At 48.5% G+C, this 9,457-nt stretch overlaps 1 non-coding gene across 1 annotated transcript; it reads right to left on the bottom strand.

The window, feature by feature from the left end:
- Nucleotides 1-1,074: 1,074 nt before the first annotated feature.
- On the bottom strand, nt 1,075-1,180 carry LOC122495334. Its single transcript, XR_006300407.1, has one exon. It is a non-coding gene; the product is annotated as a U6 spliceosomal RNA (small nuclear RNA).
- Between the last annotated feature and the right edge of the window lie 8,277 nt (nt 1,181-9,457).

The raw sequence follows: 9,457 nt of genomic DNA, 5'->3' as shown, positions 1-9,457 counted from the left end.
CTGGCCTGGAGATTTTTAAAGGGGTTTAATCAGTTAAGGGAGCACAGTGATCTGTGACATTTCTGGCTTAGGCACAGAGTCCGTGATGCCAGCTACTGAGTCAGCTCAGTGCGCAGACGTTGTACAAGAAGTTCTAGTTCCTTGGTGCCTGGGGTTTGGGCAGGTTGTACAAAAAGATCATTCCTTAGTGTCCAGGGCTTGTGCAAGAGGACCGTACTCTGTTCTTTCTGCAAAGGAGGGCCAGGTCTACAGATGCGGAAAGGGAGATCAGTGAAGTCATCTGTGTGACCTTAAAAAGAAACATTTCGCGAAAAGGTTGCTGAGCTAATCAGGAAGTTTAAGGGGGGCTTCAAAAAGACTTGCTGGCCTCTGTGGCCTGAGAAAGTCCTGATCCCTTATTGCCCAAGGCCAGCGATCTCAAAGAAAGCAAATGAGTTCTGTTAACAAATCAAGGGCCTTGAGTCAACAGGCAAGGAGTGTGTTACCTGGAAGCAAGTTAATCCTTGAGACTGACTGGCCAGGCTGGAGGGCTGTTACAGCCTGATGCATGCATATAAATTAGCCCTTGTCCCCTAATATGGCAGGAGTCTGTGTGGGTTGGTATTTGCTTTTTCTGTTTTCTGTTTAAACATTTTTTTCAGTGTTTGTTCATTTTTGAGAGAGAGACAGACAGAGAGTGAGTGGAGGAGGGGCAGAGAGAGAGGGAGACACAGAATCGGAAGCAGGCTCCAGGCTCTGAGCTATCAGTACAGACCCCGATGCAGGGTTCGAACCCATGGACCGTGAAATCATTACCTGAGCTGAAGTCAGATGTTTAACTGACTGAGCCACCCAAGTGCCCCTGTTTTTTTCTTTTTCTTTTTTTTTAATGTTTTTTAAATGTCTACTTATTTTTGAGAGGGGGGAGGGGCAGAGAGCGAGGGAGACACAGAATCTGAAGCAGGCCCTGGCTCCAAGCTGTCAGCACAGAGTCCCATGCGGGGCTTGAACCCACGAACCACGAGATCATGACCTGGGCCAAAGTCAGACGCTTAACCGACTGAGCCACCCAGGCACCCCATTTTTTTTTCTTTTTTTAACAAAGAACGCTTCATGGATGTGCGTGTGTTCCTCATGCAGGGCTCTGCTTATCTCCTCTGTATCGTTCCAATTTTAGTACATGTGCTGCCCAGGCAAGCACTGTGTGGGTTGGTATTTGCACACGCAGGTTTCTGCAATGCCTGCCCGTGCCCATGGCACCCTACCAGAAGAGTCATCTATGGGGACACACCGCTCACACAGAACAGCTGATGGGAACACAGACACAGAAGAACTCCATTCCTGTCTTCTCAATGAATTAGTTGGGTGCTTCATTCATAATTCTGAACCTACAAGCAAGGAGTTCCTGGCCACGTGGAAGAGAATGTTCTGGATAAACCATACAACTGACTGGAAAGCCAAATCATAAACGTTGTTAGCAAGGAGAACGAATCTCTGTATAATTAAATTATCTTCATAGAAATCCCATGAAACCTAGGGTCAAGCAAGAGGCAAGGCTGATTGAGTCAGCCAGTAAAAACAAAAACAAAAACGAAAAAACCATAAGCGGGGGCACCTGGCTGGCTCAGTCAGAAGAGCGTGTGACTCTTGATCTGAGGGTCATGAGTTTGAGCCCGCATTGGGTGTAGAGATTACTTAAAAAACAAAACAAAACAAAACAAAAAAAAACCAAAAAAAACCTTTAAAAATATCTTAAAAAAAAAAAAAAGAATCCAAGTTCTTATGTCCTCAAACGTTTCTATCCAAACTGTTTCCAGGGGGACCCCGGGGGGCTCAGTTGCTTAAGTGTCTGACTTCAGCCCAGGTCATGATCTCACGGTCTGTGAGTTTGAGCCCCATATGGGGCTCTCTGCTGTCAGCACAGAGCTTGCTTCGGATCCTCTGTCTCCCTCTCTCTGTCCCTCCCACACTCGTGTTCTCTCTCTCTCTCTCTCTCAAAACGAACTAAACAGTTAAAAACAAAATGTTTCCAGGGATGGACTCGACTTGGATAAGAAATACGCTGGGGCCCCCCCCAGTTCCCACGGTATTTACAAATGCATTTACTTTATTGTACGCTTACAAGCATCAGCCGGGGGAAGTGTTGTTACCTCCTCGTGGGCGGAGCGCACTGAAGTTCTGAGACACTCAAGTCATTTGGCAAAAAAATCCCACAGCTTGTAAATGGTAGCGTTGGGCCCCTAAACCCATGAGAGGGAATTATAAGCGTATTATTTAAAACTAGGAAGCGGCTGATGCTGGAAACTGCTAACAGGATTGGACTCAGGAGTACCAATGGGGATGGAGGTCAAGAGGAAGGGAGTCGGAGTTTTGTTTGTTTATTTATTTATTTAAAAAGAAATTTAAGGGGCGCCTGGGTGGCGCAGTCGGTTAAGCGTCCGACTTCAGCCAGGTCATGATCTCGCGGTCCGGGAGTTCGAGCCCCACGTCGGGCTCTGGGCTGATGGCTCAGAGCCTGGAGCCTGTTTCCGATTCTGTGTCTCCCTCTCTCTCTGCCCCTCCCCCGTTCATGCTCTGTCTCTCTCTCTGTCCCAAAAATAAATAAAAACGTTGAAAAAAAAATAAAAAAAAAAGGAATTTAATAGTTATATTTTGAGAGAGAGAGAGAGAGAGAGAGACAGCGTGTGAGTGGGGGAGGGGCAGAGAGGGAGGGAGACACAGAATCCCAAGCGGGCTCCAGGCTCCGAGCCGTCAGCACAGAGCCCAGTGTGGGGCTTGAACTCACGAACCACGAGACCATGACCTGACCTGAAGTCAGACGCGGGAAGTGAACCCACAAACTGTGAGATCATGACCTGAGCCGAAGTTGGACATTTAACTGACTGAGCCACCCAGGTGCCCCTCCATTTCTAAAATAAGGTAGTATGATACATACCCCTTCAAAATCCCAAAGCACACAGGTATTTTTTACAGCTGCCTACATTTCCATTTCACAAACAAATTGTAATTTATTTCATTTGTCTCCTTTTGAAGGCCACCTAAGCTTTCCCAGTCTTACCCTAAAAACAAGACAATAGACTTTTATTTTTTATTAAAAAAAATTTTTTTTTCAACGTTTATTTATTTTTGGGACAGAGAGAGACAGAGCATGAACGGGGGAGGGGCAGAGAGAGAGGGAGACACAGAATCGGAAACAGGCTCCAGGCTCTGAGCCATCAGCCCAGAGCCTGACGCGGGGCTCGAACTCCCGGACCGCGAGATCGTGACCTGAGCTGAAGTCGGACGCTTAACCGACTGTGCCACCCAGGCACCCCAGACAATAGACTTTTAAAAAATGTTTATATATATATAACATTTCAAATATATATATATATATTTGAAAGAGAGAGATAGAGAGGGGCAGAGGGAGAGAAGGGGACAGAGGATCCAAAACAGGTTCTGTGCTGACAGCAGACAGCCCAATGTGGGGCTTGAACCCACGACCTGTGAGATCATGACCTGGGCCAATGTCGGATGCTTAACTGACTGAGCCACCCAGGCGCCCTGAGATGATAAATATTCTTACACTTAAGTCTTTGTGTACATATTAGAGTGCTTCGCCAGTAACAACATTAAAAGGGGAAACTCTGAAGCAAATTGTGTGCGATACACTGAGTCATATGTAAAGGGAACACTGAAACAATATACCAATTGATTATGTCCTACATTATCAAGAAATATGAGGTAGGATGGGCCCAGGGTTTTAGTTCCAAGTGTTAAAACACATTCTGGATGGCCTCCAATGTGCAGTTTGCACGAATTCCAAGCCCTCCAAACGTGCCTTACATAGACATTGGCAACATCTGGGTAAGGCTTTAACCTCTGTAGTATTCAGCCAATGAGGAACTAGGGGAGGGGCTTATATGCTAGGAAATAAATCGTCTGCTGTAACTGCCCCAAGTGCACCTGTCCCTCAGACACCTGCTTTTGCAAGAATGTTGATTAAAGACTTGCTTCACTGTACTCCAAGTCTCCGTGTCCCTCCTTTGATTGGGTCGGTGGGCTTATTTCTAACACAAAGTGTCTCCTTTCTTTTTATTCATGGCTTAAAAGAACAACAATCATTTCTTTTCTTCACAAGTATACAATGTGGGTAGGCTCATTTCTCCTTCCCACAGTATTAGCTGGGGTGGCTTCATTGGGCCTGGAGGATTTGCTTCCAGAACATCTCATTTGTGTGCCTGAGAAGCTGGTTCTGGGTGCTACCTAGGAGCTCAGTCTAGAATGTGGGTAGGGACCTTAGTTCCTGCCCACGTGGCTACTGATGCTTCCTCACAGCCTGGCAGCTGAGCTCCTTGAGTAAGTATCCCAAGAATCTGGGACAGTAGCCACAGGGCTTTAAAAAAAATTTTTTTTAATGTTTTGTTTATTTTTGAGACAGAGAGCATGAGCAGGGGAGGGAGAGAGAGAGAGGGAGACACAGAATCCAAAGCAGGCTCCAGGCTCTGAGCTGTCAGCCCAGAGCCCGACGCGGGGCTCAAAGTCACAGACCGTGAGATCACGACCTGAGCCAAAGTCGGACTCAACCGACTGAGCCACCCAGGCGCCCGGCCACAGGGCTTTTTTAATGACCTTCGCTTAGTATTGTTTCTTTGGAACCATCCGGGGTTAAGATAAATGTGGGGTGTCACCTGTGATGGGGTTTTGGAGTGATGGGGGTTCAGAGCTGATGGGCAAGAAAGAATTCTTGAAGCATCTTTGGCGCAAAAGGGTGATTTTATTAAAGCACCGCGACAGGACCCATGGGCAGAAAGAGTTGTGCTGGGGTTGTGAGGAGTGACTGGTTATATAGTGTGGAGTTGGGGGGAGGTGAAGTCAAGAGGAAGTTTCTTAAAGGGATTTCCATATGCTGAAGGAGACACAGATTACTGGAGGCCTAGCTATTGTCAAGCTAAGGTTGTTTTTCCTTCTAGCAAAGCATTAGCATTAAGACAGTAGGGGGTCCCTGGAGATTCGGCTGTTGATAAGGTTGCCTTTTTCTCGTAATTTACTAAGATATTTGTAAACTGATGGAGATTCAAGTCCTGCATGACTGTGACCTCTATCAGTTAACCATTGGTTTTCTCTCCCCTTCCTTTGTCCTTGGGCAGCCAGGAGTGACTGCTGTGTCACACACATCCCACCTTGTGGGGGGTGGTTTGTGGGGTGTCAGCCTGCCTTATGCTCCCTCATCACCTGTGTCATCAGACAACATTGTTTATCATTGAAAAGACCCCTGACCAGACTAAGTGGATCGTCAGTGGGCACATAGCCTACGTAGCCTGGACTGTTTTAAAAAAAATGGTTTAAGGGGGCACCTGGGTGGCTCTGTAGGTTAAGCGTCCAACTCCTGATTTCAGCTCAGGTCATGATCTCACAGTTCGTGAGTTCAGGTCCTGCATGGGCTCTGCGCTGACGTGTGGAGCCTGCTTGGGATTCTCTCTCTCCCTCTCTCCCTGCCCCTCCCCTGATGGCTCTCTCTCTCTCTCTCTCTCTCTCAAAAATAAATAAATTTTTTAAAAAAGGTTTAAGAAATAAGTTTTTGTTTTCCTGGGTGAAGTTTCTTTTTTCTGAATATGACACTTGTATACTTTGGAAGCCACCCTCATGGGCTGATACAAGCTGATGGTTCCTGTCCCGTATGAGGATCTACATGTGAGATAGTTTGCATCTCCAACCACGTGGCCTACCCCTTTCAACTGGGCTGCCTGTTTGGGAGGCCAGAAAGGACCACCTAGATAGTTGCAAGGCATCCCCATAAAGATGTGTCTAACGCTGTCATGGTGGCATGTTGGGTTTCCCTCCTATGTCCTCTTAACTCTGCTCTGCTGAGCTGAAGCCTATTGTGACTTGTGTATGTGAACTGAAGAAATCGGCTGCTGTGACACATAGTGGTTGTGAATGGAAAACAGACTGGAAGAGAGAAACTCAGTGTAGCTTCCAAGACAGACAAGCGTTGTGCTCAGAAACAAGAAAATCCACCCAGGAAAACTGAGACTTCTCTCTTAAGTAGTCCACAGGTTATGCAGGCCCTCTGGACCTATGGGTCCATTTGCTACCAGAAACTGGGTTCACATCTTGGCCTCTTGGTAGTGTTGAACCACAAGACACAATGAAGCCAAAGAATAGGGAAAGAAAGGGTTTTATTTTCAACGAGGAAAATGCGGTGGATCTTTTCCAAAGTAGTGTCTCCCTGAACAAAACTGGGGGAACGCTTAACCAACTGAGCCACCCAGGTGCCCCGGGGCAGAAAAATCATCTTAACATGACTGAGTCCAGGCCAAAGTCACTAGGTTTGGCAAAGGTCAGCGTTATCAATTCTCTGGCTCCTTGTGGTCTAGTATCTGAGTGCTCAAAAGGGCTTAGATCCCACAAAGATTACTCCTTAGTGTGCACAAGGCTGTCTTCACATATGAATGAGCACTGGGAGTTTTAACTCTGATTTATTGCCCTGATAGGATTAGTCAACCTCCTGGCTGTTTATTCTTACATTGTTTCATAAGATGGCCCCGGGGGCCTAAAATGACTCTTCTTGTGTCCAGAAAGCTATGTCTGTCATTCCTTTTCCAGGAATCTCTAACTCCGGTCACATAGTCGCAGTTCTTTCAGTGCGGATCAGGCGAGCTCTTAAATGATAAACAATGTTGCCTGATAACATAGCTGACACTATGCCTTTATCTTAAACCATGATGGTTCCAAAGAAACAGTATCCAGAGAACATGCCTGAGGTCAACTTCCCAAGGAGAAGGGGGTAAAACTTATCCTGAACCTATTTGCACTCACCCCCGCCCCAACCGTGAACTTGGATGAGCAAATGTAACACAGATCACCAGGACCTTACTATCCAAAGAGGCATCAACGGACTCGTCACGCCTCGGATTGGTCTGTGTTTTGGGTCATTTAGTTTTTATAAGGGTTATAACAGCATCCAATGGTGGGATCAAGGGTGGGTTTAAAATACACCAAACACAGCGGCATATAGCATTTACGCTGTTACTCAAAAGGCCTGCGGGGCACCCTTTCCTGGGATTTCGCAGCCCAGCATCCCCAGCAGTCCCTCCTTCTGGCGGGAGGACGCCGAGCATGCGGTGCAGCGCAGCGCCGCAGTGCGCAGGCGCCTCCAGCAGCGCTCGCTCATGCGCACTGCTGCGGCGGAGGGAGCCGCCATGTTTCCGTCGAGGTCGCGCCGTTAGGCTCGCAGTGCGGTCGCTTTTGCTGCCCCTGGGGCTTCCTGGACTCTGGGACTCTGCTGAGTTAGTGGCTGCGACTGCCCTCGCATGGGGCTGTGATCCTCCTTAATGGTTTCCGTTGGCGGCCCCGGGGCCCCGTCAGGGCGCCGCCGCCCCTTGGAGTCCGGGGAGAGTCGTGCCGCGCGCAGGGCACCTGATTTTGCCTCCTGGGGGGGGGGGGGGGGGGTTTGCACAGGTGCATCTCCCATGGGGATGGAGCCAGCCAGTACCCCTTTACCCAGACGGATCCCAAGTTACACACGTGAGGTTCGGGCCCTCATACCTGCATCTGCCCCATCCTGGCGTCCCCAGGCAGTAGCCCTCGCTTTGCATAAGCCCACACCTCCGTGGCTGGCAGTGGCCCGTCCGCTGTAGCTGCCTGGACATCTGCATGACGCCCGCCAGCCTAGCTGCCGCTGGACTTTGGTTGCTGACTTTGCAAGGTTGAGAAGGAATGTAAACACGCAAGCGGAATTGAGGCGCTTGCCCCCCATCAAAGGAAGTTCAGGTGAGAGATGTGTGTGTGGGTAGAAGCCAGAATGCACCCAGAAGGGGAGGAAGCAGCTTTAAATATTTGCAAAGCTCAGGGAGTGTCAGTGCTGGGCCACCATGATGGTCCTGATGGAGGAGGACCCACCGCTGTAGGAGCCTGGGGAGCGATAGCAGTGAAGCTCAGAGGGTTCCGAGCTCCTACGTTGGTGGGTTCGGAAACCAAGTCAGAAAACTGGGCGAAGGTGCACAAAAGCGCGTGCTAGGGAAAATAAAAGGCGCCCACGTCCCTGCCTTGTACGCAGGCTTCCACTTTTGTGGAGGGCCAGAGCTAGGAGGGAGCGTGACATGTAAGCTTAAATCAAGGTGGTTGCTTTCACTTTTACATACTTCTGGACATTTTCAATTGGTCAGAAGAAGATATTTATTTATTTATTTTAAAATGTTTTTTCAACGTTTATTTATTTTTGGGACAGAGAGAGACAGAGCATGAACGGGGGAGGGGCAGAGAGAGAGGGAGACACAGAATCGGAAACAGGCTCCAGGCTCCGAGCCATCAGCCCAGAGCCTGATGCGGGGCTCGAACTCACGGACTGCCAGATCGTGACCTGAGCTGAAGTCGGGCGCTTAACCGACTGCGCCACCCAGGCGCCCCTGTTTTTATTTATTTTTGAGACAGAGAGAGACAGAGCATGAGTAGGGGAGGGGCAGAGAGAGGGGGAGGCACAGAATCTGAAGCAGGCTCCAGGCTCTGAGCTGTCAGCACAGAGCCTGATGTGGGGCTCGAACTCACCGAGTGTGAGATCATGACCTGAGCTGAAGTCGGACGCTTAACCGACTGCGCCACCCAGGCGCCCCTGAGGCACACTTTTAACAAAAGTTTATTTAATGTATTTCGAGAGAGAGAGGCAGAGGGCGAGGGAGAGAGAGAACCCCAAGCAGGCTCCACACTGTCAGTGCAGGGCCTGACGCTGGGCTCGAACTCACAATCTGTGAGGTCATGACCTGAACTGAAACCAAGAGGTGGTCACTTAACCAACTGAGCCACCCAGGTGCCCCAAAGCACACTTTTTTAAGGAGAGAAGGGGTAACTCGAGAATGCTTTCTGAATTAAAATTTCTTTGGAGGAAACTGGGAGTTCTAAGTGTGGTGGCTTCTCATTGGCTGGGCTGCGATCTTCTGATTGGCTGGGGTGTGATCATCTCATTGGCTGGGCTGTTGCCAGGACAGAATCTTCCTCTTGCTGAGGTAGTGAGGTGGGCTTCTTCCAGTTGGTTCTTCGAAGGACTCTGTGAGGTATAGCTTGAAAGTTTACCCCTCTCCTCCCCTCCCAATCTGGGCTCCTGACATTGTATTTTATTTTATTCTATTTTATTTTATTTTATTTTATTTTATTTTGTATTTTATTTTATGTATAATTATTTATTTTGAGAGAGATAGAGAGCGCGTCCTCGTGCAAGTTGGGGAGGGGCAGAGAGAGAGAGAGAGGGACAGAGAGAGCCCCAAGCAGACTCCATGCTGTCAGCAGAGAACCCGATGCAGGGCTCGAACTCACAAACTGTGAGATCATGACCTGAGTCAAAGTCGGGCGCTTAACCAACTGAGGCACCCCGGCCACCCCAGACTCCATTTTAAATGGGGTTTCCTTTATTCAGATTCAGAAGAGATTAAAAAATAAGAAAATGAGAAGTTTCAGTTATATATACGTATGCAACGTTAAGCCATCTGATATTCTAGAAGGA

The sequence above is a fragment of the Prionailurus bengalensis genome, chromosome E2, assembly GCF_016509475.1.
Source record: "Prionailurus bengalensis isolate Pbe53 chromosome E2, Fcat_Pben_1.1_paternal_pri, whole genome shotgun sequence".
NCBI classification, from domain to species: Eukaryota; Metazoa; Chordata; class Mammalia; order Carnivora; family Felidae; genus Prionailurus; species Prionailurus bengalensis.
The sequence above is the reverse complement of the archived record's forward strand: the minus strand, read 5'-3'. Positions and strand labels throughout refer to the sequence as shown.